General features: G+C 44.3%; 1 pseudogene; it reads right to left on the reverse strand.

Moving 5' to 3' along the window:
• Positions 1-27,664, reverse strand: part of LOC121574507 — a 501,964-nt pseudogene that overhangs the window by 346,962 nt on the left and 127,338 nt on the right.

Here is a 27,664-nt window from a genome sequence, read left to right on the forward strand (position 1 = left end):
TTTTGAATTTTGTCTTTTGTATTAAATTCTATACATTAGTTTATACTGGATAAGCGTACATTTTCGTTAACTGTAATTTCGTTAGTTATGTTGCAGCATTCCCTCCATCTTGTGCCAATATCTTTTTATTTAATTTTTATTTTTTAAGACTTTCAGTCAATACGAATTCAACTGCTTTGTAATGGCAAGCCTAAATATGTTCAGGAGTAAACATTTGCTTAACAAGTCACATAATAAGCATGGAATCACTGTGTGTGCAATAATAGTGTTTAACATGATTGTTTTTACGACTACCTGATCTCTGTACCCCACCCATAAAATTATCTTGTAAGGTCCCTCAAAATTTAGCAATGAATTTCAAACACAGATTCAACCACAAAGACTGGGGAGGTTTTCCAACGCCTCACAAAGAAGGGCACCTATTGGTAGATAAAATAAAAAAAATAAACAATAGAATACTGACATTGAATATCCCTTTGAACATGGTGAAGTTATTAATTAGGCTTTGGATGGTGTATCAAAACACCCAGTCACTACAAAAGATACAGGTGTCCTTCCTAACTCAGTTGCCAGAGAGGAAGGAAACCGCCCCGGGATTTCACCATGAGGCCAACGGTAACTTTAAAACAGTTACCGAGCTTAATGGCTGGGATAGGAGAAAACTGAGGATGGATCAACAACATTGTACTGTAGTTACTCCACAATACTAACCTAATTGACAGAGTGAAAAGAAGGAAGACTGTACAGAATAAAAAAATGCATCCTGTTTGCAATAAGGCATGAAAGTAAAACTGCTAAGAATGTGGCAAAGAAATGAACTTTTGTCCTGAATACAAAGAGTTATGTTTGGGGCAAATCCAACAACACATCACTGAGTCCCACTCTTCATATTTTCAAGCATGGTGGTGGCTGCTTGTCATCCGCAAGAACTAGGGAGTTTTTTTAGGATAAAAATAAACAGAATAGGAAAAATCCTAGAGGAAAACTTGATTCAGTCTGCTTTACAACAGACAATGGGAGACAAATTCACTTTTTAGCAGGACAATAACCTAAAACACCAGGCAAAATATATACTGAAGTTACTTACAAAGACGACATTTAATGTTCCTAAGTTGCCAAGTTACAGTTTTTGACTTAAATCGGCTTGAAAATCTATAGTAAGACTTGAAAATGGCTGTCTAGCAACGATCAACAACCAACTTGACAGACCTTGAAGATTTTAAAAAAGAATAATGTGCAGATGTTTTACAATCCAGGTGTGTAAAGCTCTTAGAGACTTACCCAGAAAGACTCACAGCTGTAATCGCTGCTAAAGGTGATTCTAACATGTATTGACTCAGGGGGTGTGAATACTTATGTAAATGAGATATTTCAGTTTTTTCCATTTTCAATAAATTTGCTACAATTTCAAAAAACATGTTTTCACTTTGTCATTATGGGGTATTGTGTCTCCATGGTATCACATCAGGACTACTTTCTGAAGGCACTGTTTGCAATAAAATGCAAATTAATTACTTAAAAATCATACAATGTGATTTTCTGGATTTTTGTTTTAAGATTCCGTATCTCACAGTTGAAGTGTACCTATGATAAAATATTACAGACCTCTACATGCTTTGTAAGTAGGAAAACCTGCAAAATCGGCAGTGTATCAAATACTTGTTCTCCCCACTGTATATGTCCATGGTATCTCATCACGACTACTCTCTGAAGGCACTGTATATTTCCATCAGGACTTGCAAGACAATGACGTTAAAGTGAGTGACTCGTCAATAGCCTACCGAATCACATCGTTAAGATAGCCGTTCATTCAGCTCCCTATTTTGCATACTGGCATTTATCTGCAGATAAATGATGAAAGCTTATGAAGAAGGTGAATCCTCCTCACTGCAGGAACAACAGGTAGGCGAGTGAAGAGATAGCCTCACTCTGGTCCAAAATATGATAAAAGAGAACAAATGTGATTGCTAATGATACTTACACTGAGTGTACAAAACATTAGGAACACCTTCCTAATATTGAGTTGCACCCCACCCCTTTTTTGCCCCATCAGCCTCGATTCGTCGGGGCGTGGACTCTACAAGGTGCCGAAAGCGTTCCACAGGGATGCTGGCCCATGTTGACTCCAATGCTTCCCACAGTTGTGTCAAGTTGGCTGGATGTTCTTTGGGTGGTGGACCATTCTTGTTACAAATGGGAAACTGCTGAGCATGAAAAACCCAGCAGCGTTGCAGTTCTTGACACAAACCCATGCACCTGGCACCTACTACCATACCCTTTTCAAAGGCAGTTAAATATTTTGTCTTTCCCATTCACCCTCTGAATGGCACACATACACAATCCATGTCTCAAGGCTTAAAAATCCTTCTTTAACTTGTCTCCTCCCCTTCATCTACACTGATTGAAATGGATTTAACAAGTGACATCAATAGGGATCATAGCTTTCACCTGGATTCACCTGGACAGTCTACAGTATGTCAGGGATGAGCAACTTTGATGGGGGTGGGGGCCACAAAAAAACTGAACTCATCATGGAGGGGCCGCAGTGGCTCGTCGGTCTACGTACCCACATCCATACACACTACCCCCCCACCTTGTGAGCAAAACATTTTTTGCGGCCCCTCTTGTAACAGCGAAGAGAAAAACAATGTAGTTTTAAAGTAAATGTTCTGCAATTATGCACATTTTGCCATGGGGCAGAGGCAAATGTTTGCCGTTTTGAATATGATAACTGATGATCAATGGGCCCCACCCCGGTCGGTATTTCGACCATGCTTACTACAAGTTTAGATAGCTTTCCGCTAGACTAACTTACTAATCCCACTCCCCAAAAATTGCTGACCTGGGCTAATTGAGTGACTGCTGATGAACAACCACATGTCGAAATTGCACCTTGTCTATTCTATTATTCTAACTCTCAACCGTAAGTACAATTTAAAAAAATAAAGTTAACATATGGATTTGTTTTAAGATGGTCATAAACCAAGGATCATTTAGCTATTTGATTTTGAATTTTAGGACCCCTTTAGGTATAACAATAAAAAAAATACATATTTGATGAAACATTGAATTTGGTCTTACTGCTATTAGCCCATAGAAACACATTGAATAACAGATTCATACAAGGAAAAACACATGGTCAAAAAAACGAATAAAAGGATGATTGTTTTAAAGTGTCTGTCCTATATCTGAGAGATATAAGAAAGAGCAGGAAAAAAAACATTCATTTATTTTTACCCATATTTAACAAAAAGTGTTGGCACTAAACTACTTCCATTTATACAGTGCATTCCGAAAGTATTCAGACCCCTTGACTTTTTCCACATTTTGTTATGTTACAGCCTTATTCTAAAATGGATTTAAATCGTTTTTTTCCCTCATCAATCTACCCAAAATACCCCATAATGACAAAGCAAAAACAGGTGTTTAGAAATTTGGCACATTTATAAAAACCAAAAACTGAAAGTAGTACTCAGACCCTTTACTCAGTACTTTGTTGAAGCACCTTTGGCAGTGATTACAGCCTCAAGTCTTCTTGGGTATGAAGCTACAAGCTTGGCACACCTGTATTTGGGGAGTTTCTCCCATTCTTCTCTGCAGATCCTCTCAAGCTCTGTCAGGTTGGATGGGGAGCATCGCTGCACAGCTATCTTCAGGTCTCTCCAGAGATGTTTCGTCGGGTTCAAGTACGGGCTCTGGCTGGGCCACTCAAGGACATTCAGGGACATCAAGGATCTCTGTACCTTGCTCTGTTCATCTTTCCCTCGATCCTGACAAGTCTCCCAGTCCCTGCTGCTGAAAAACATCCCCACAGCATGATGCTGCCACCACCATGCATCCCTCCAGACGTGACGCTTGGCATTCAGGCCAAAGAGTTCAATCTTGGTTTCATCAGACCAGAAAATCTTGTTTATCATGGTCTGAGAGTCTTTAGGTGCCTTTTGGCAAACTCCAAGCGGGCTGTCATGTGCCTTTTACTGAGGAGTGGCCTCTGTCTAGCCACTCTAACATAAAGGCCTGATTGGTGGAGTGCTGTAGAGATGGTTGTCCTTCTGGAATGTTCTCCCATCTCCACAGAGGAACTCTGGAGCGCTGTCAGAGTGACCATCAGGTTCTTGGTCACCTCCCTGACCAAGGCCCTTCTCCCCCGATTGCTCAGTTTTGCCGGGCGGCCAGCTCTAGGTAGAGTCTTGGGGGTTCCACATTTCTTCAATCCCCAGATCTGTGCCTCGACACAATCCTGTCTCAGAGCTCTACGGACAATTCCTTCGACATCATGGCTTGGTTTTTGCTCTGACATGCACTGTCAACTGTAAGACCTTATATAGAAAGGTGTGTTCCTTTCCAAATCATGTCCAATCAATTGAATTTACCATAGGTGGACTCCAATCAAGTTGTAGAAACATCTCAAGGATGATCAATGGAAACAGGATGCACCTGAGCTCAATTTAGAGTCTCATAACAAAGTGGCTGAATACTTATTTAAATTAGGTATTCATGTTTTTTATTTATTTAATCCATTTTAGAATAAGGCTGTAACGCAACAAAATGTGGAGAAAGTCAAGGGGTCTGAATACTTTCCGAATGCACTGTACTTCTAATCATTTTTTAAACTGGTCCCGGGACTACCTTCAGACGAGTCTTGTGAGGCTTGTGCGCGTCCTAGAGTCTAACCTTTCCATAGAGGGGTCATATTAGTGTATTCGGACGCTACAGACGTTTTTGTGAGAAGACCGATGTTCGGTATGTCTCATGGTCTAACAAACATCTCTGTAGCTCGGCTACCTTCCACTGCGGATGCGGAAGGCCACCATTGGTGGATGCGGTGGATTGAGATGCGGCCCATGCTTAAACAGACTGATGTGATTGGGATGTTTTTATTATGCTAATTAGATTTCCACGGGGGTGTGGACATCGACTCTAGGGGGAAGGGGGGTTCTACTAAGCTAACATATGGAATTGTTTAGAGATTGTCATACCAACGATCATTCAGCTATTTGATTTTGAATTGTAAGTCCCCTTAAGGTATCAAAAAAAATATCCCCCAAAATAATTTGATTAAACATTTAATTTGGCATTACTGCTATTAGCCAATAGAAACACATTGAATAACAGATTCACTACATTGAACAACAGATAGTCTTTACTGCTATTAGCCAATAGAAACACATTGAACAACAGATAGTCTTTACTGCTATTAGCCAATAGAAACACATTAAACAACAGATAGTCTTTACTGCTATTAGCCAATAGAAACACATTGAACAAGAGATAGTCTTTACTGCTATTAGCCAATAGAAACACATTGAACAACAGATAGTCTTTACTGCTATTAGCCAACAGAAACACATTGAATAACAGATTCACTACATTGAACAACAGATAGTCCCAAAACATGGACGTTTGTTCTGAAGTGTCTGTCCTATACTATATGACCAACAGTATGTGGACACCTGCTCGTCGAACGTCTTACTCCAAAATCATGGGTATTATTTTGGAGTTGGTCCCCCCCTTTGCTGCTATAACAGCCTACCACTCTTCTGGGAAGGCTTTCCACTAGATGTTGGAAAATTGCTGCAGGGACTTGCTTCCATTCAGCCACAAGAGCATTAGTGAGGTTGGGCACTGAGGTCAGGTGATTAGGCCTGGCTCGCAGTCGGCATTTCAATTCTTCCCAAAGGTGTTTGATGGGGTTGAGGTCAGGGCTCTGTGTAGGCAAGTCAAGTTCTTCCACACCAGTCTCATCAAACCATTTCTGTATGGACCTCACTTTGTGCACAGCAGCATTGTCATGCTGAAACAGGAAAGGGCCTTCCACAAACTGTTGCCACAAAGCTGGAATTACAGAATCGTCTAGAATGTCATTGTATGCTGTAGCGTTAAGATTTCCCTTCACTGGAACTAAGGAGCCTGAATCATGTAAAACAGCCCCAGACCATTATTCCTCCTCCACCAAACTTTACAGGTGGCACTATGGATTTGGGCAGGTAGCGTTCTCCTGGGATCCACCAAACCCAGATTAGTCCGTCGGACTGCCAGATGGTGAAGCGGGATTCATCACTCCAGAGAACGAGTTTCCAATGACGGCGGGCTTTCCACCACTCCAGCCGATGCTTGGCACTGCGCATAGAGATCTTAGGCATGTGTGCGGCTGCTCGGCCATGGAAACCCATTTCATGAAGCACAGGAGCAGTTTGGGTGTTCGAGTGTTTTTACAAGCTACGCACTTCAGCGGTCCCATTCTGTGAGCTTGTGTGGGCTGAGCCGTTGTTGCTCCTAGACATTTCCACTTCACAATAACAGCACTTACAGTTGATCAGGGGCAGCTCTAGCAGGGTTAGAAATTTGATGAACTGACTTGTTGGAAAGGCCGCATCCAATGACGGTGTCACGTTGAAAGGGACTGAGCTCTTCATTAAGGCCATTCTACTGCCAATTTATCGCTGTAGAGATTGCATGGCTGTGAGCTCTATTTTAATTAGATTTCCGTGGGGCTAGGGATATTGAAAGCTAAGGGTTCAAAGGAAGCTTGAAGCCTATGGTAGTCAGCAGGCTCTTATTATTTCAGAAGAAATCTGTGGGTCAGTTGTTAAAACATGTATGTTTTTAAATACATAACATACTGCAATTCACAGAGAGAGTTGCAAACACTTTCTGAAATTCTTTCACTAATTTAACTTTTTTTTTTTTTTTTCACCTTTATTTAACCAGGTAAGCCAGTTGAGAACAAGTTCTCATTTACAACTGCGACCTGGCCAAGATAAAGCAAAGCAGTGCGATAAAAACAACAACACAGAGTTACATATGGGGTAAACAAAACATAAAGTCAAAAATACAACAGAAAATCTATATACAGTGTGTGCGAATGTAGTAAATTATGGAGGTAAGGCAATAAATAGGCCATAGTGCAAAATAGTTACAATTTCGTATTAACACTGGAATGATAGATGTGCAAAAGATGATGTGCAAATAGAGATACTGGGATGCAAATTAGCAAAATAAATAACAATATGGGGATGAGGTAGTTGGGCGGGCTAATTACAGATGCGCTGTGTACAGGTGCAGTGATCGGTAAGCTGCTCTGACAACTGACGCCTAAAGATAGTGAGGGAGATAAGAGTCTCCAGCTTCAGAGATTTTTGTAATTCATTCCAGTCATTGGCAGCAGAGAACTGGAAGGAATGGCGACCAAAGGAGGTGTTGGCTTTGGGGATGACCAGTGAGATATACCTGCTGGAGCGCAGACTACGGGTGGGTGTTGCTATGGTGACCAGTGAGCTAAGATAAGGCGGGGATTTGCCTTATTGGCGACGAATATGTAGTGAGGACCAGCCAACAAGAGCGTACAGGTCACAATGGTGGGTAGTATATAGGGCTTTGGTGACAAAATGGATGGCACTGTGATAGACTACATCCAAATTGCTGAGTAGTGTTGGAGGCTATTTTGTAAATGACATCGCCGAAGTCAAGGATCGGTAGGATAGTCAGTTTTACGAGGGCATGTTTGGCAGCATGAGTGAAGGAAGGTTTGTTGCGAAATAGGAAGCCGATTCTAGATCTAACTTTTGATTGGAGATGCTTAATGTGAGTCTGGAAGGAGAGTTTACAGTCTAACCAGACACCTAGGTATTTGTAGTTGTCCACATACTCTAAGTCAGACCCGTCGAGAGTAGTGATTCTAGTCGGGTGGGCGGGTGCAAGCAGCGTTCGGTTGAAGAGCATGCATTTAGTTTTACTAGTGTTTAAGAGCAGTTGGAGGCTACAGAAGGAGTGTTGTATAGCGTTGAAGCTCGTTTGGAGGTTTGTTAACATAGTGTCCAATGAAGGGCCAGATGTATACAAAATTGTGTTGTCCGCATAGAGGTGGATCCGAGCGTCACCAGCAGCAAGAGCAACATCATTGATATACACAGAGAATAGAGTCGGACCGAGAATTGAACCCTGTGGCACCCCCATAGAGACTGCCAGAGGTCCAGACAACAGGCCCTCCGATTTGACACATTGAACTCTATCTGAGAAGTAGTTGGTGAACCAGGCGAGGCAGTCATTTGAGAAACCAAGGCTATTTCGTCTGCCAATAAGAATGCGGTGGTTGACAGAGTCGAAAGCCTTGGCCAGGTTGATGAAGACGGCTGCACAGTACTGTCTATTATCAATCGCGGTTATAATATCGTTTAGGACCTTGAGCGTGGCTGAAGTGCACCCATGACCAGCTCGGAAACCGGATTGCATAGCGGAGAAGGTACGGAGGGATTTGAAATGGTCGGTGATCTGTTTGTTAACTTGGCTTTCAAAAACTTCCGAAAGGCAGGGCAGGATGGATATAGGTCTGTAACAGTTTGGATCTAGAGTGTCACCCCCTTTGAAGAGGGGGATGACCGTGGCAGTTTTCCAATTTCTGGTGATCTCAGACGTTACGAAAGAGAGGTTGAACAGGCTAGTAATAGGGGTTGCGACAATTTTGGCGGCTAATTTTAGAAAGAAAGGGTCCAGATTGTCTAGCCCAGCTGATTTGTAGGGGTCCAGATTGTTCAGCTCTTTCAGAACTGATGTCGCTCTCTCTCTCTCCAAGGAAAACTCGACCCAAAAACTATCTTCTGGTGTTTGTTTCATTGGTCCATTGTTGATATAGTCCCAAAATTTTTTGCTTGTCAGCAATCAAGTTTTCAAGATATGTAACTTTCGAAATACAGAAATCATACCCGTATGATGCATCGATAACCTAATTGAGCATCTGTTCTGTTTCTTTTAGAAAACAATTTTTCCATTTGAAAAAGTGCCCATCACACTGTTTGATTTTAAATGTAACCTTTCATAACAAAAATATATGGATTCAACTGTGTAGTTCGGATGAAATCATGGCATTATAATGTACACAAGGCCACCAAAATAGAGCTTGTTTGGCAAAAAAATCTTAACCCAGACCCTGGGATCCTGGCTGGCTCACTTTTCTATGTGCTTGTGGACAAGACTGGGCAGCTCTGACTGAGGTTTGCTATAGAATATGAATGTGACTGACTGTATAACCCACACACACACACAGGCTCATAGATCCGGCTTGAAGGACCAGCGTAGACTTACGTGAGCCGACTTGGTCCACGTACTGGGGCAGGTAGGGTGCCCACAGGTCGATGGTGTCCTTCCTGCCTGACTGACCAATCCTCCGCAGCTCAGCCAGGAGCAAGGCCTGGGCAGCCTCTCTCACCTGGAAACACAGAGACACATATATATATATATATATATATATATATACACAGAGAGATAGACAACATTTATATATTGTGGCGTACAGCAGGTCAGCCACCAGGGGGAGACTTGTCGAGGCCTGGTAACAGATGGAGGATACATCACGAGGCGGTGGCTCCATCTGCTGGACGTGCCAGGTCTCGACGGGCTCCCCGGACAGCACTAATTGGGGCTGATTGAGAGCTGGTGAGTAATTAAGGGCGGATTGCTCACCAGCTGTGCAAGGCCCATAAAGCTGCCAGAAGGGCAGAACATGGAAGAGGACTGGGGGAAGTAAGGTAACTTCCGTGTAGTTGGAGATGGTATCCTGGAGAAGATCTCATGGGGGAGACCTAACCTTTTCTTTTGATTATTTTATTAATAAACACCCTTGAAACCGAGCTAATCCTACTCTGTCCGTGTCTGATCTGTGTAAACGTCTTGACCCAACCCCCTGATCTGCCACAAGTGGTGGAGAATACGGGCATTTTGATAACGTGGTCAGATCAGGGTTGACGTTTACACAGCATCAGCATGGACGAGTTGATAGCTCAGTTCGTCCGGGCCCAACAAGCACAACAGGCGGTTCAGGAACGAACGCTGGAGGAACAGCGACTACAAAACGTCCGCCTCGTGGAGGAAGTCAGGAAGCTGCAAGGAGGAGCGTCTCCTGAATCCCATCCCAACCAGTTTTTAATCAAGCTACCGGAAGACGTTGACATTGAAACATACCTCTGTACGTTTGAACGGAGAGCACTACGGGAAGGATGGCCAAGGCCGAAGTGGGCAAGTCTGCTGGCCCCGTTCCTCTCTGGGAATGCCCAAAAGGCGTATTGGGACCTGAACGACGAACAGGCGGATAACTATGACGGACTCAAACGGGAGATACTCAGCCGCTACAGGTGCAGCCTGGCCCATCGGGCTCAACGGTTCCACGACTGGAGGTTCGTACCCGACACATCCCCCCGAGCCCAGATGAGCGACCTTCTGCGCGTCACCAGGGCATGGCTCCTAACCGACATATCCACCCTCTCCCTCCTCGACAAAGTGGTCCTGGATCACTTCGTACAGGCGCTACCCCACGACATGAAGAGGGCAGCAAGCCTATGCGGAAGCAGTGGAGCAGTGGAGAAGCATCAGAAAACTCAGGCCCTACTGAGGGGGAGCCGGGATGAGTCGGCGACCTGTGCGAGGGGACGGAAGGACAACCCCACCGCGGTGTACCCCGAACCGACGGTCGGCAGGGCCAAGGGACCGCAAACCCGTGGAGAGACGGCTGGGGAAGGGCCGACCCGCCACTGACGACCCCATGTAGATGGAGACCAACAGAGGTGTTTTGAGTGTGGCGCCCGGGGACACATTGCCTGGAATTGCCCTGCTCGAGATGAGTCGATGCAATCAGCTAGCACCAGAGGCCAGGTGGGTCACGCCGTGAACTATGTCACCTCCTGTTGGGCGCACCATGAATCAACTGCCCCCATGGTCCCGGTGAAGGTTGACGGACACGACACGGAAGCGCTATTAGACTCTGGACATAGTGGGACCCCTGGTAAAGGCTGCACGAGGACACAGGTACATCTTGGTAATAGTAGACTATGCCACCCGGTATCCCGAGGCCATTCCCCTACGGGCGGCGGTATCCAAGGGAATCGCCCGGGAGCTGTTCCACCTCTTTAGCCGGGTGGGCATCCCGAACGAGATCCTGATTGACCAAGGTACAGAGTTTATGTCCCGCCTCATTAAAGAGTTGTGTGCCCTCATGCAGATCAAGCAGATCCGGACCTCCGTTTTTCACCCGCAGACGGATGGGCTCGTTGAGCGCTTTAACAAAACGCTCTAACAGATGCTACGGAAGGTCATCGAGCAGGACGGGAAGAACTGAGACCAGCTGCTACCCCACCTAATGTTCTCAATCCGAGAAGTACCCCAATCCTCCACTAAGGTTTTCCCCGTGGCCTACTGGACCTCGCCAAGGAGGTGTGGGAAGCCCAACCGACCCCCTTACGCAGCGTGGTAGAGCACGTGGAGACGATGCGGGAGCGGATGACAGCCATATGGCCAGTCGTGAGGGAACATATGGAGAAGGCCCAACGCGCCCAAGCCCAGGTCTACAATCGGGGAGCCCAGCGCCGAGAATTCCAGGTGGGAGACAGGATGTTGGTGTTGATCCCCACGGCCGAAAGTAAGTTCCTGGCAACATGGCACGGACCATACGAGGTGGTAGAGAAACTGGGACCTGTCAACTACCGCGTACGGCAACCGGGGAGACGGAAACCTCAACAGATTTACCACGTGAACCTGTTGAAGAAGTGGCACGAGAGGACAGCCTTGGCCGTGTTATGGTCGGGACCCAGGACGCCAACGGTACCAGTGGTGGTCCCGAGCAGTGAGGACCTCGACTCGGCCCAGAAGCAAGGACAGCCACCAGGGGAAGACTCGTCGAGGCCTGGTAACAGATGGAGTATACCTCACGAGGCGGTGGCTCCATCTGCTGGACGTGCCAGGTCTCGACGGGCTCCCCGGATAGGACTAACTGGGAGCTGGTGAGGATTAAGGGCGGATTGAACAGTTGATGTTGAGATGTGTCTGTTACTTGAACTCTGTGAAGCATATATTTGGGCTGCAATTTCTGAGGCTGGTAACTCTAATGAACTTATCCTCTGCAGCAGAGGTAACTCTGGGTCTTCCATTCCTGTGTTTGTCCTCATGAGAGCCAGTTTCATCATAGCGCTTGATGGTTTTTGCGACCGCACTTGAAGAAACTTTCAAAGTTCTTGAAATGTTCTGTATTGACTGACCTTCATGTCTTAAAGTAATGATGGACTGTCGTTTCTCTTTGCTTATTTGAGCTGTTCTTGCCATAATATAGACTTGGTCTTTTACCAAATAGGGCTATCTTCTGTATACCCCCCCTGCCTTGTCACAACACAACTGATTGGCTCAAACGCATTAAGAAGGAAAGAAATTCCACAAATTAACTTTTAAGAAGGCACACCTGTTAATTGAAATGCATTCCAGGTGACTACCTCATGAAGCTGGTTGAGAGAATGCCAAGAGTGTGCAAAGCTGTCATCAAGGCGAAGGGTGGCTATTTGAAGAATCTCAAATATAAAATATATTTTGATTTGTTTAACAATTTTTTGGTTACTACATGATTCCATATGTGTTATTTCATAGTTTTAATGTCTTCACTATTATTCTACAATGTAGAAAATAGTAAAAATAAAGAAAAACCCTTGAATGAGTAGGTGTTCTAAAACTTTTGACCAGTAGTGTCTATATACACACAGAGATACACAACATATACACTACCGTTCAAAAGTTTGGGGTCACTTAGAAATGTTTTTGTTTTTGAAAGAAAAGCAATTATTTTGTCCATTAAAATAACATCAAATTGATCAGAAATACAGTATAGACATTGTTAATGTTGTAAATGGCTATTGTAGCTGGAAACTGCTGATTTTTTTATGGAATTTCTACGTAGGCGTACAGAGGCCCATTATCAGCAACCATCAGTCCTGTGTTCCAATGGCACGTTGTGTGAGCTAATCCAAGTTTATCATTTTAAAAGGCAAATTGATCATTAGAAAGCCCTTTTGCAATTATGTTAGCACAGCTGAAAACTGTTGTGCTGATTTAAGAAGCAATAAAACTGGCCTTCTTGAGACTAGTTGAGTATCTGGAGCATCAGCAATTGTGAGTTTGATTACAGGATCAAAATGGCCAGAAACAAATAACTTTCTTCTGAAACTCGTCGGTCTATTCTTGTTCTGAGAAATGAAGGCTGTTCCATGCGAGAAATTGCCAAGAAACTGAAAATCTCATACAACGCTGTGTACTATTCCCTTCACAGAACAGTGCAAACTGTCTCTAACCAGAATGGAAAGAGGAGTGGGAGGCCCCGGTGCACAACTGAGCAAGAGGACAAATACATTAGTGTCTAGTTTGAGAAACAGGCGCCTCACAGGTCCTCAACTGGCAGCTTCATTAAATAGTACCCACAAAACACCAGTCTACACGTCAACAGTGAAGAGGCGACTCCGGGATGCTGACCTTCTAGGCAGAGTTGCAAAGAAAAAGCCATATCTCAGACTGCCCATCTTAATCCTTTCTTTTTATTGGCCAGTCTGAGATATGGCTTTTTCTTTGCAACTCTGCCAAGAAGGTCAGCATCCCGGAGTCGCCTCTTCACTGTTACATATTCTGGTTAGAGCCAGTAGAACTGTTTGGCCATAATGACAATCGTTATGTTTGGAGGAAAAAGGGGAAGGATTGCAAGCCAAAGAACACCATCCCAACCGTGAAGCACAGGGGTGGCAGCATCATGCTGTGGGGGTGGCAGCATCATGCTGTGGGGGTGCTTTGCTGCTGGAGGGACTGGTGCACTTCACAAAAGAGATGGCATCATGAGGAAGGAAGGAAAATTATGTGGATATATTGAAGCAACATCTCAAGACATCAGTCAGGAAGTTAAAGCTTGGTCGCAAATGGGTCTTCCAAATGGACAATAACACCAAGCATACTTCCAAAGTTGTGGCAAAATGGCTTAAGGACAACAAAGTCAAGGTATTGGAGTGGCCATCACAAAGCCCTGACCTCAATCCTATAGAAGATTTGTGGGCAGAACTGAAAAAGCGTGTGCAAGCAAGGAGGCCTACAAACCTGACTCAGTTACACCAGCTCTGTCAGGAGGAATGGGCCAAAATTCACCCAAGTTTATTATGGGAAGCTTGTGGAAGGCTACCTGAAACCTTTGACCCAAGTTAAACAATTTAAAGGCAATGCTACCAAATACTAATTGAGTGTATGTAAACTTCTGACCCACTGGGAATGTGATGAAAGAAATAAAAGCTGAAATAAATAATTCTCTCTACTATTATTCTGACATTTCACACTCTTAAAATAAAGTGGTGATCCTAACTGACCTAAAACAGGGAATTTATTTATTTATTTTTTATGACGGTTTTGGAGCAGTGGCTTCTTCCTTGCTGAGTGGCCTTTCCGGTTATGTCGATATAGGACTAGTTTTACTGTGGATATAGATACTTTTGTACCTGTTTCCTCCAGCATCTTCACAAAGTCCTTTGCTGTTGTTCTGGGATTGATTTGCACTTTTCGCACCAAAGTACGTTCATCTCTAGGAGACGCGTCTCCTTCCTGAGCGGTATGACGGCTGCGTGGTCCCATGGTGTTTATATTTGCGTACTATTGTTTGTACAGACGAACGTGGTACCTTCAGGCGTTTGGAAATTGCTCCCAAGGATGATCCAGACTTGTGGAGGTCTACAAAAAATTTTCTGAGGTCTTGGCTGATTTCTTTTGATTTTCCCATGATGTCAAGCAAAGAGGCACTGAGTTTGAAGGTAGGCCTTGAAATACATCCACAGGTACATCTCCAATTGACTCAAATTATGTCAATTAGCCTATCAGAAGATTCTAAAGCCATGACATCATTTTCTGGAATTTTCCAAGCTGTTTAAAGGCACAGTCAACTTAGTGTATGTAAACTTCTGACCCACTGGAATTGTGATACAGTGAATTCTAAGTGAAATAATCTGTCTGTAAACAATTGTTGGAAAAATTACTTGTGTCATGCACAAGTAGGTGCCCTAACCGACGTGCCAAAACTATAGTTTGTTAACAAGACATGTGTGGAGTGGTTGAAAAACAAGTTTTAATGACTCCAACCCAAGCGTATATAAACTTCCGACTTCAACTGTATATAGATATACACACACAGAGATACACAATATATACCGTCGGGAGAACAAGTATTTAGTCAGCCACCAATTGTGCAAGTTCTCCCACTTAAAAAGATGATAGAGGCCTGTAATTTTCATCATAGGTACACGTCAACTATGACAGACAAATTGAGGAAACAAAATCCAGAAAATCACTTTGTAGGTTTTTTAATGAATTTATTTGCAAATTATGGTGGAAAATAAGTATTTGGTCAATAACAAAAGTTTCTCAATACTTTGTTATATACCCTTTGTTGGCAATGACACAGGTCAAACATTTTCTGTAAGTCTTCACAAGGTTTTCACACACTGTTGCTGGTATTTTGGCCCATTCCTCCATGCAGATCTCCTCTAGAGCAGTGATGTTTTGGGGCTGTCGCTGGGCAACACGGACTTTCAACTCCCTCCAAAGATTTTCTATGGGGTTGAGATCTGGAGACTGGCTAGGCCACTCCAAGACCTTGAAATGCTTCTTACGAAGCCACTCCTTCGTTGCCCGGGTGGTGTGTTTGGGATCATTGTCATGCTGAAAGACCCAGCCACGTTTCATCTTCAATGCCCTTGCTGATGGAAGGAGGTTTTCACTCAAAATCTCACGATACATGGCCTCATTCATTCTTTCCTTTACACGGATCAGTCGTCCTGGTCCCTTTGCAGAAAAACAGCCCCAAAGCATGATGTTTACACCCCCATGCTTCACAGTAGGTATGGTGTTCTTTGGATGCAACTCAGCATTCTTTGTCCTCCAAACACGACGGAGTTGAGTTTTTACCAAAAAGTTCTATTTTGGTTTCATCTGACCATATGACATTCTCCCAATCCTCTTCTGGATCATCCAAATGCACTCTAGCAAACTTCAGACGGGCCTGGACATGTACTGGCTTAAGCAGGGGGACACGTCTGGCACTGCAGGATTTGAGTCCCTGGCGGCGTAGTGTGTTACTGATAGTAGGCTTTGTTACTTTGGTCCCAGCTCTCTGCAGGTCATTCACTAGGTCCCCCCGTGTGGTTCTGGGATTTTTGCTCATCGTTCTTGTGATCATTTTGACCCCACGGGGTGAGATCTTGCGTGGAGCCCCAGATCGAGGGAGATTATCAGTGGTCTTGTATGTCTTCCATTTCCTAATAATTGCTCCCACAGTTGATTTCTTCAAACCAAGCTGCTTACCTATTGCAGATTCAGTCTTCCCAGCCTGGTGCAGGTCTACAATTTTGTTTCTGGTGTCCTTTGACAGCTCTTTGGTCTTGGTCATAGTGGAGTTTGGAGTGTGACTGTTTGAGGTTGTGGACAGGTGTCTTTTATACTGATAACAAGTTCAAACAGGTGCCATTAATACAGGTAACGAGTGGAGGACAGAGGAGCCTCTTAAAGAAGAAGTTACAGGTCGGTGAGAGCCAGAAATCTTGCTTGTTTGTAGGTGACCAAATGCTTATTTTCCACCATAATTTGCAAATAAATTCATTAAAAATCCTACAATGTGATTTTCTGGATTTTTTTTTCTCATTTTGTCTGTCATAGTTGACGTGTACCTATGATGAAAATTACAGGCCTCTCTCATCTTTTTAAGTGGGAGAACTTGCACAATTGGTGGCTGACTAAATACTTTTTTCCCCCACTGTATATACACACACAGAAACGCAGGGGGGTAGTGGGCGTAGCCAACGTTGCCATCTTCGACTCCTCTTTGCCCAGAGACAACACTTTGCTGTTTTAAAGCTAATTTTCTGCAATTCTACACATTTTGCAATGGGGCTGAGGGGGGGAAAAACTGTTTTAAAGGACACAACATATGATTTTATATATATTATATGACACAGATATTAGATACACATTATAACTACACTGAACAAAAATATAACGCAACAATTTCAAAGATTCTACTGAGTTACAGTACATTTAAGGAAATCAGTCAATTGAAATCAATAAATTAGGCCCTAATCTATGGATTTCACATGACTGGGAATACAGATATGCATCTGTTGGTCACAGATACCTTTAAAAAAAAAAAGGTAGGGGCGTGGATCAGAAAACCAGTCAGTATCTGGTGACCACCATTTGCCTCATGCAGCGCAACACATCTCCTTCACATAGAGTTGATCATGCTGTTGATTGAGGCCTGTGGAATGTTGTCCCACTCCTCTGCAATTGCTGTGCGAAGTTTCTGGATATTGGCGGGAACTGGAACACGCTGTCGTACAAGTCGATCCAGAGCACCCCAAACATGCTCAATTGGAGACATGTCTGGTGAGTATGCAGACCATGGAAGAACTGGGACATTTTCAGCTTCCAGGAATTGTGTACAGATCCTTCCAACATGGGGCCGTGCATTATCATGCTGAAACATGAGGTGATGGTGGTGGATGAATGGCACGACAATGGGCCTCAGGATCTCGTCACGGTGTCTCTGTGCATTCAAATTGCCATCGATAAAATGCAATTCTGTTCGTTGTCAGTACATTATGCATGCCCATACCATAACCCCACCGCCACCATTGGGCACTCATCAGCAAACCGCTCACCCACACGACGCCATACACGCTGTCTGCCATCTGCCTGGTACAGTTGAAACCGGGTTTCATCTGTGAAGATTACACTTCTCCAGCGTACCAGTGGCCATCGAAGGTGAGCATTTTCCCAGTGAAGTCGGTTATGACGCCAAACTGCAGTCAGGTCAAGACCCTGGTCAGGACGACGAGCACGCAGATGAGCTTACCTGAGACGGTTTCTGACAGTTTGAGCAGAAATTATTTGATTGTGCAAACCCACAGTTTCATCAGCTGTCCGGGTGGCTGGTCTGAGATGATCCTGCAGGTGAAGAAGCCGGATGTGGAGGTCCTGGGCTTGCGTGGTTACACATGGTCTGCGGTTGTGAGGCCAGTTGGACGTACTGCCAAATTCTCTAAAATGACGTTGGAGGTGGCTTATGGAAGATAAATCAACATTCAATTCTCTGGCAACAGCTCTGGTGGACATTCCTGCAGTCAGCATGCCAATTGCACGCTCCCTTAAAACTTGAGACATCTGTGGCATTTTGTTGTGTGACAAAACTGCACATTTTAGAGTGGCCTTTTATAGTCCCCAGCACAAGATTCTTGATATGGCACACCTGTCAAGTGGATGGATTATCTTGGCAAAGGAGAAATGCTCACTAACAGGGATGTAAACAAATTTGTGAACAAAATGAGAGAAATACGCTTTTTGTGTGTATGGAAAATTTCAGGGATTTTTTATTTCAGCTCATGAAGCCTGGGACCAACACCTTACATGTTGTGTTTATATTTTTGTTCAGTATATATGCACATTATATAACACAGAGATTAGATACACAACATATGATATACAAGCCGGTGTTAACATCAGGAGAGGAGATGATAACTTTAACATAGAGATATGTTACACCGAGAAAAACTATTCATGAAATATTGTAATAGAAAAGTATAATAATTTACATTTAATTAATAATTTATTCGAGATCCGGCTCAAAGGACCACCAAGATCCTCTGTAGCGGTCCTCTGTAGCTCAGCTGGTAGAGCACGGCGCTTGTAACGCCAAGGTAGTGGGTTCGATCCCCGGGACCACCCATACACAAAAATGTATGCACGCATGACTGTAAGTCGCTTTGGATAAAAGCGTCTGCTAAATGGCATATTATATTATATTATATTAATATTTTATTATTATAAGACGCGTGCGCACATATACACAGAAAAGGGTTATCAAATTGTGTGTCTCAGTACAGAGTGCGTAAAGCTATGTGAGGTTGAGGCGGAGAGGAGTGAGGGCCATTAGAACCAGAGAGCTAACCCTTACTCATCTACTGCTGGCCCAGCCTGGCCAGCTCCCACACAGCCCTGTCACACCTGGTTCCTCCTCATCTACCACTCTGACCCAGAGACCCCCAGCCTGGCTAGCTCCCACACACTGTTCTGTTAGCCAGGGACCTGAGAACAATTATACACCCAGCTGTAGCAACCAACACTTCCTTCCTCCCCTCTCCTCTCCCCCCCTCTCTTCTATTCCCACCTCCTTCCCTCCAAAGCTGGATGTTCAACAGAAACCGTGTCGTGGAGGCTGGGGCAGGGAGTCAACACCATCCAGCCATTTATTTCCCACATAGCAGCAGCCAGCCCCATCCCTATCAGCCCTACTAGCCCTGCGCTCTCTCTGACTAAGAAAATAGTCACCCCCCCCCTCTAGACAGCAGTCCTTCCAGTGCAGTGTTTTACCTCTAGACAGCGGTCCTGCCATTGTTTTACCTCTAGACAGCAGTCCTGCCAGTGTTATATCTCTAGACAGCGGTCCTGCCAGTGTTATACCTCTAGACAGCGGTCCTGCCAGTGTATTACCTCTAGACAGCGGTCCTGCCAGTGTTTTACCTCTAGACAGCGGTCCTGCCAGTGTTTTACCTCTAGACAGCAGTCCTGCGAGTGTTTTACCTCTAGACAGCGGTCCTGCCAGTGTTTTACCTCTAGACAGCGGTCCTGCCAGTGTTATACCTCTAGACAGCGGTCCTGCCAGTGTTATACCTCTAGACAGCGGTCCTGCCAGTGTATTACCTCTAGACAGCGGTCCTGCCAGTGTATTACCTCTAGACAGCAGTCCTTCCAGTGCAGTGTTTTACCTCTAGACAGCGGTCCTGCCAGTGTTATACCTCTAGACAGCGGTTCTGCCAGTGTTATACCTCTAGACAGCGGTCCTGCCAGTGTATTACCTCTAGACAGCGGTCCTGCCAGTGTATTACCTCTAGACAGCGGTCCTGCGAGTGTTTTACCTCTAGACAGCGGTCCTGCCAGTGTTTTACCTCTAGACAGCGGTCCTGCCAGTGTTATACCTCTAGACAGCGGTCCTGACAGTGTTATACCTCTAGACAGCGGTCCTGCCAGTGTATTACCTCTAGACAGCGGTCCTGCCAGTGTATTACCTCTAGACAGCGGTCCTGCCAGTGTATTACCTCTAGACAGCAGTCCTTCCAGTGCAGTGTTTTACCTCTAGACAGCGGTCCTGCCAGTGTTATACCTCTAGACAGCGGTTCTGCCAGTGTTATACCTCTAGACAGCGGTCCTGCCAGTGTATTACCTCTAGACAGCGGTCCTGCCAGTGTATTACCTCTAGACAGCGGTCCTGCCAGTGTTTTACCGCTAGACAGCGGTCCTGCCAGTGTATTACCTCTAGACAGCAGTCCTTCCAGTGCAGTGTTTTACCTCTAGACAGCGGTCCTGCCAGTGTTATACCTCTAGACAGCGGTTCTGCCAGTGTTATACCTCTAGACAGCGGTCCTGCCAGTGTATTACCTCTAGACAGCGGTCCTGCCAGTGTATTACCTCTAGACAGCGGTCCTGCCAGTGTTTTACCGCTAGACAGCGGTCCTGCCAGTGTATTACCTCTAGACAGCGGTCCTGCCAGTGTTTTACCTCTAGACAGCGGTCCTGCCAGTGTTTTACCTCTAGACAGCGGTCCTGCCAGTGTATTACCTCTAGACAGCAGTCCTTCCAGTGCAGTGTTTTACCTCTAGACAGCGGTCCTGCCAGCGTTTTACCTCTAGACAGCGGTCCTGCCAGTGTATTACCTCTAGACAGCAGTCCTTCCAGTGCAGTGTTTTACCTCTAGACAGCGGTCCTGCCAGTGTTTTACCGCTAGACAGCGGTCCTGCCAGTGTATTACCTCTAGACAGCGGTCCTGCCAGTGTTTTACCTCTAGACAGCGGTCCTGCCAGTGTTTTACCTCTAGACAGCGGTCCTGCCAGTGTATTACCTCTAGACAGCAGTCCTTCCAGTGCAGTGTTTTACCTCTAGACAGCGGTCCTGCCAGTGTTTTACCTCTAGACAGCGGTCCTGCCAGTGTATTACCTCTAGACAGCAGTCCTTCCAGTGCAGTGTTTTACCTCTAGACAGCGGTCCTGCCAGTGTTTTACCTCTAGACAGCGGTCCTGCCAGTGTATTACCTCTAGACAGCGGTCCTGCCAGTGTTTTACCTCTAGACAGCGGTCCTGCCAGTGTTTTACCTCTAGACAGCGGTCCTGCCAGTGTTTTACCTCTAGACAGCGGTCCTGCCAGTGCAGTGTTTTACCTCTAGACAGCGGTCCTGCCAGTGTTTTACCTCTAGACAGCGGTCCTGCCAGTGTATTACCTCTAGACAGCAGTCCTTCCAGTGCAGTGTTTTACCTCTAGACAGCGGTCCTGCCAGTGTTTTACCTCTAGACAGCGGTCCTGCCAGTGTTTTACCTCTAGACAGCAGTCCTGCCAGTGTATTACCTCTAGACAGCGGTCCTGCCAGTGTATTACCTCTAGACAGCGGTCCTGCCAGTGTATTACCTCTAGACAGCGGTCCTGCCAGTGTTTTACCTCTAGACAGCGGTCCTGGCAGTGTTTTACCTCTAGACAGCGGTCCTGCCAGTGTATTACCTCTAGACAGCGGTCCTGCCAGTGTTATACCTTTAGACTAATGCCAAGAGTGTGCAAAGCTGTCATCAACTTAAAGAGTGGCTACTTTGAAGAATCTCAAATATAAAATATATTTTGATTTGTTTAACACTTTTTTGGTTACTACATGATTCCATATGTGTTATTTCATAGTTTTGATGTCTTCACTATTATTCTACAATGTAGAAAATAGTAAAAATAAAGAAAAACCCTGGAATGAGTAGGTGTGTCCAAACTTTTGACTGGTACTGTATATCAAAAAATATATATATACATGGTTTGGGATTTCATATTGCAGATTAGGGGATGCATAGCATACACATGTATTTGTATATGAACATCGAAATGGTAGTATCCAATAGCAAATAAATTACCATCATCATCATCAGAAATTACCATCATCATCATCAGAAATTATCATCAGAAAATACCATTATCATCTCAACCTAATTTGAGGTTGGTTCTGTTATGCATGAGGTTGGTTCTGTTATGCATGAGGTTGGTTCTGTTATGCATGAGGTTGGTTCTGTTATGCATGAGGTTGGTTCTGTTATGCAATAGGTTGGTTCTGCTATGTATGAGGTTGGTTCTGTTATGTAATAGGTTCGAATTCTACTAGACGAAAAGCACTACATTTTCGCAATTTCACATACAATAAAAATGTCTAAATCGGACATGGCCAGACAGACTAGGTCAAAACCAGGAGTAGACAGACAACCAAGATGAAGCACTAGTTGGACCAAGCGGAAGAGGAGAGCATGGCAGTGGGGCAGAGAGAGAGAGAGAGACAGAGACAGAGACAGAGACAGAGACAGAGAGAGAGAGAGAGAGAGAGAGAGAGAGAGAGAGAGAGAGAGAGAGAGAGAGAGAGAGAGAGAGAGAGAGAGAGAGAGAGAGAGAGAGAGAGAGAGAGAGAGAGAGAGAGAGAGAGAGAGAGAGAGAGAGAGAGAGAGAGAGAGAGAGAGAGAGAGAGAGAGAGAGAGAGAGAGAGAGAGAGCGAGAGAGAGAGAGAGAGAGAGAGAGAGAGAGAGAGAGAGAGCGAGAGAGAGACAGAGCGAGAGAGAGAGAGACAGAGACAGAGACAGAGATACAGACAGAGAGAGGGAGACAGAGAGAAAGAGAGAGAGAAAGAGAGAGAGACAGAGAGAAAGAGAGAGTATATAGTCAGAGGGCGATGTTGTCAGGGGTTGGCAGTAACTTCGTTGACTGAGGGACAAAGGAAAGATCAGTCAACGGGAAAAATTGAAAATCAACAAAAACATGGACTCCAGAGCTTTCAGGAGAACAGGAGAAACAGCAGGTAGTAAAATACAGACAGTTTGGTAGGGGAGTAAAAGGTTTCAGAAGCTTTTCTAGCGCATTGACAAATAAAGAGAAAAATGTTGCTGTGATTGCATTTTAGTTTACATTCAAAATAATTGTAAAATATTTTTTGAATAAATTATTAGAGAGCTAGAATGAAGCATTTTAAACATGTTTTATTTATTTATTTTTTATTTCAGGCCAAACATGTATTTTTATTTTAAGAATCATCTAAATGTTGCGGTTTATAAAACAAATCTGCCAAATTAATAAAAACATTTAAAAACAAAACATAACTTGTGACAAACTGTTTAAATAAATGTTTAATCCCCACATTAAGAGACGGACACCAGAGAAATAAAGAGATACAATACATCGGTCGTGAACAGAAGAGACAAAATACATGTTTTGTTATCAGACAAAGGCATTTGGGTTGTCAGCCACATGTCATATATACTGACATCTCTGAAGACGGGTGGTGGTGGTACATGTCATGTGTGACTTGGGAGTCCCACCTGGCTCGGTAGTGTACCCACTGAACTCTCCCCAGCGCAGGGCGGAGCAGAGGTGAGGGCTGGGGCGCAGAGCGGTGAGGGTTGGGGCGCAGAGCGGAGAGAGGTGAGGGTTCGGGCCCAGAGAGCGGTGAGGGCGGGGGGCAAGAGAGAGGTGAGGGCAGGGGCCCAGAGAGAGGTGAGGGCTGGGGCCCAGAGAGAGGTGAGGGCTGGGGCCCAGAGAGAGGTGAGGGCTGGGGCCCAGAGAGAGGTGAGGGCTGGGGCCCAGAGAGAGGTGAGGGCAGGGGCCCAGAGAGAGGTGAGGGCTGGGGCCCAGAGGGAGGTGAGGGCAGGGGCCCAGAGAGAGGTGAGGGATGGGGCCCAGAGAGAGGTGAGGGCTGGGGCCCAGAGAGAGGTGAGGGATGGGGCCCAGAGAGAGGTGAGGGATGGGGCCCGAGAGAGGTGAGGGCTGGGGCCCAGAGAGAGGTGAGGGCTGGGGCCCAGAGAGAGGTGAGGGCTGGGGCCCAGAGAGAGGTTAGGGCTAGGGCCCAGAGAGAGGTTAGGGCTAGGGCCCATAGAGAGGTTAGGGCTAGGGCCCAGAGAGAGGTTAGGGCTGGAGCCCAGAGAGAGGTGAGGTCTGGGGGCCGGTGGAGGCCTCTGGTGAACAGGCACCGCCAGGCAGAGAGCAAGAGAGCTCAAGCCATGCAGACAGTGAATGGCATGCGAAGGAGACGAGGAGAGAGGGAGAAGCTGGCTGGCAGACTGATAGCAAGTTGTCAGAGCAGTTTGGGAAAAAATAGAACCAAAATAAATAAAACATTTCATGAAAGCAACTTGCCATGTGTGCTGTTGCCATGGAGACCAAATAATTAATATTACCAAAGGTAATTATCAATGTAATTTACCATGACATTTCATGATTGATAACATATCATATCATTTATTATTAATAAGACAAATTGTCTTAAATTTACTTTAATGTTAAAAATACCTTCCCAGTGGATGAAACTGGTCGAAAAAATTTGGTGATTTCAACCAGTTTTGCCTACTGGGTTAGATGTTGTAAAAATTAGAGATTATTTAAAAACTCCAACATTTCAAGGTTCCCTTTTAATCAAACCAGGTAACTGAGATTCCAGAATAAAGTCAAAAACACAGTAATGCAATTTCGCACATGCAAATAAAATCAATAGTTTGTTATTTTGTTCAATAAACAGACGAGACACACTTAAATTCCCCCGCCCTGATCAAAGTCAACACACAAATATTTTATTTTATATTTTTACATTTTAGTCATTTTAGCAGACACTCTTATCCAGAGCGACTTACAGTTAGTGAGTGCATACATTTTATTTATTTATTTTTCACTTTTTTTCCACTTTTTTTTTTTCCCCCCTCCTTTGTATAGCATTTTACTGTGCTACTATAGTCCAAAGGAAGTGGATGATGCCAGATGGTTGTATATACACACACAAACATTGAAGCTAGACTTCAGGCAACTAAAAGGTGCAATACGTAGCTTTTAGACGTGTTAGTGAACAACATACATGGCGGCTAATGTAGAGGTGCGTGTATACATGGAACAAGTGTGCCTTTTTGATGGAAATATGGAGGTGGCTCTTAAAAGAGCCTTTGGGGGATTTTGGAGTTCAGGTCATCCTCATTTATGCGCGCTCTCCGCGAATACGGCGGGCCAGTAAGAATATTACAGAATAAAATACGAATAATATTTTTCCCACACAACTTGAGGGCTATGAGAACGTGTGGAACTGCTGTCATATAACAAACAAGTGCCTTCTCCTTTTAGAGAGTTTGTAGGTGAATGTACGTGCTTTAGAAACCTGTTTTCCGATCATGCAAAGAGAAAAAAATCTGACCTGGATGATCCTCTGTACGATAGTTTGAAAAAATCACTTTTTTGATCCACATTTCATCTCTTTCCTACTCCACTTTGTTAGGGAGCAGGATGTAGGGTCTTAGCAGGATGTAGGGTCTTATCTTCATCATGATATCGCTAGAAAATAATAGCAATTTACACTACCGTTCAAAAGTTTGGAGTCACTTAGAAATGTCCTTGAAAACATACATGAAATGAGTTTGAATAGGAAATATAGCAAAACGCATAGGAAATGTAGTCATTGACAAGGTTAGCAATAATGATTTTTAATATAAATAATAATTGTGTCCTTCAAACTTTGCTTTTGTCAAATAATCCTCCATTTGCACAGGGGCCTCCTGTAGCTCAGTTGGTAGAGCATGGCGCTTGCAACGCCAGGGTTTTGGGTTCGATTCCCACGGGGGGCCAGTATGAATAAAAAAAATTATGCACTCACTAACTGTAAGTCGCTCTGGATAAGAGCGACTATCCAATGACAAAAATGTACAATTTAAATTTGCACCAATTACAGCCTTGCAGACCTTTGGCATTCTAGTTGTCAATTTGTTGAGGTAATCTGAAGAGATTTCACCCCATGCTTCCTGAAGCACCTCCCACAAGTTGGATTGGCTTGATGGGCACTTCTTACGTACCATACGGTCAAGCTGCTCCCACAACAGCTCAATAGGGTTGAGATCCGGTGACTGTGCTGGCCCCTCCATTATAGACAGAATACCAGCTGACTGCTTCTTCCCTAAATAGTTATTGCATAGTTTGGGTTGTGTTTTGGGTCATTGTCCTGTTGTAGGAGGAAATTGGCTCCAATCAAGCGCCGTCCACAGGGTATGGCATGGCGTTGCAAAATGGAGTGATAGCCTACCTTCTTCAAGATCCCTTTTACCCTGTGCAAATCTCCACCTTTACCACCACCAAAGCACCCCCAGACCATCACATTGCATCCACCATGCTTGACAGATGGCATCAAGCACTCCTCCAGCATCTTTTCATTTGGTCTGCGTCTCACAAATGGTATTCTTTGTGATCCGAACACCTGTCTTTCCATAACACTTTTTCCAATCTTCCTCTGTCCAGTGTCTGTGTTCTTTTGCCCATCTTAATCTTTTTTTTTTTTTTTTTTTTATTGTCTGTGATGTGGCTTTTTCTTTGCAACTCTGCCTAGAAGGTCAGCATCCCGGAGTCACCTCTTCACTGTTGACGTTGAGACTGGTGTTTTGCGGGTACTATTTAATGAAGCTGCCAGTTGAGGACCTGTGAGGCGCCTGTTTCTCAAACTTGACACTCAATGTATTTGTCCTCTTGCTCAGTTGTGCACCGGGGCCTCCCACTCCTCTTTCTATTCTGGTTAGAGCCAGTTTGCGCTGTTCTGTGAAGGGAGTAGTACACAGCGTTGTACGAGATCTTCAGTTTCTTGGCAATTTCTCGAATAGAATAGCTTTCATTTCTCAAAACAAGAATAGACTGATGAGTTTCAGAAAAAAGTTATTTGTTTCTGGCCAAAATCAGCCGTTTCCAGCTACAATAGCCATTTACAACATTATCAGTGTCTACACTGTATTTCTGATCAATTTGATGGTATTTTAATGGACAAAGAAATTGCTTTTCTTTCGAAAACAAGGACATTTCTAAGTGACCGCAAACTTTTGAACGGTAGTGTATATTTTCAAAAGCATTTGAGTCTCTTGTTCGTATTTCACAACCTCCGCAGGCTTTTAGAGGTGCCTCCACGCGACCGAGCAAAATAAAAAGGGCTCCTCTTGATTTAGGCTACATTACTGCACGCTAAATGTTTCTGATCAGTAATAGATGACCAAACTAATATATGAGCTATACCACCTCCAATAATTTGCCCAGCCAGAGAATTAGCCAAATAAAGCCTAGAGACGGAGACTCAGTTAAACAAAATCACATTGATTGATTAAGACAAGTCACATGCTTTTGGTCGGGAGACCTAGGTTACTAGGCTACTAGGCTACTGAAGAATAAAATAATCCACTTGTTAAACTACATAACATGCGGTCAAAATGTTCTGATCAGTGCTAATAAATGAGCCAACTAGACAAGATTATCATGAGCAGCTTCACCTCAACTTAGCTAATATTTCCACAGGCTAATTGTAGCCTAACCAATATCCATACGGAGATTCAGTGAAAAGAAAAATCTGACATGACTAATTTATCAAGATGATTCCCCAAGCTTGTCTCAAAGTAGTGTAGGGCTGTCCCAGACCAAAAAAAAAATCTTAGTTGACCGAGAGTTATCTGTTCTTTCGACCAATCCATTGGTCAACAGAGTGTCCAAAGCTGGCATCAAGGCAAAGGGTGGCTACTTTGAAGAATCTCAAATATAAAATATATTTTCATTTGTTTAACACTTTTTTGGTTACTACATGATTCCATATGTGTTATTTTATAGTTTTGATGTCTTCACTATTATTCTACAATGTAGAAAATAGTAAAAAAATAAAGAAAAACCCTTGAATGAGTAGGTGTCCAAACCTTTGACTGGCATTGTATACATTTGCGACCGCTCTAATAAAAACAATCTCAGCCGACCAACAGCCTATCGACCAAACAATCGACCAGTCGAC

Source organism: Coregonus clupeaformis, chromosome 9 (genome assembly GCF_020615455.1).
Source record: "Coregonus clupeaformis isolate EN_2021a chromosome 9, ASM2061545v1, whole genome shotgun sequence".
Taxonomy (NCBI): Eukaryota; Metazoa; Chordata; class Actinopteri; order Salmoniformes; family Salmonidae; genus Coregonus; species Coregonus clupeaformis.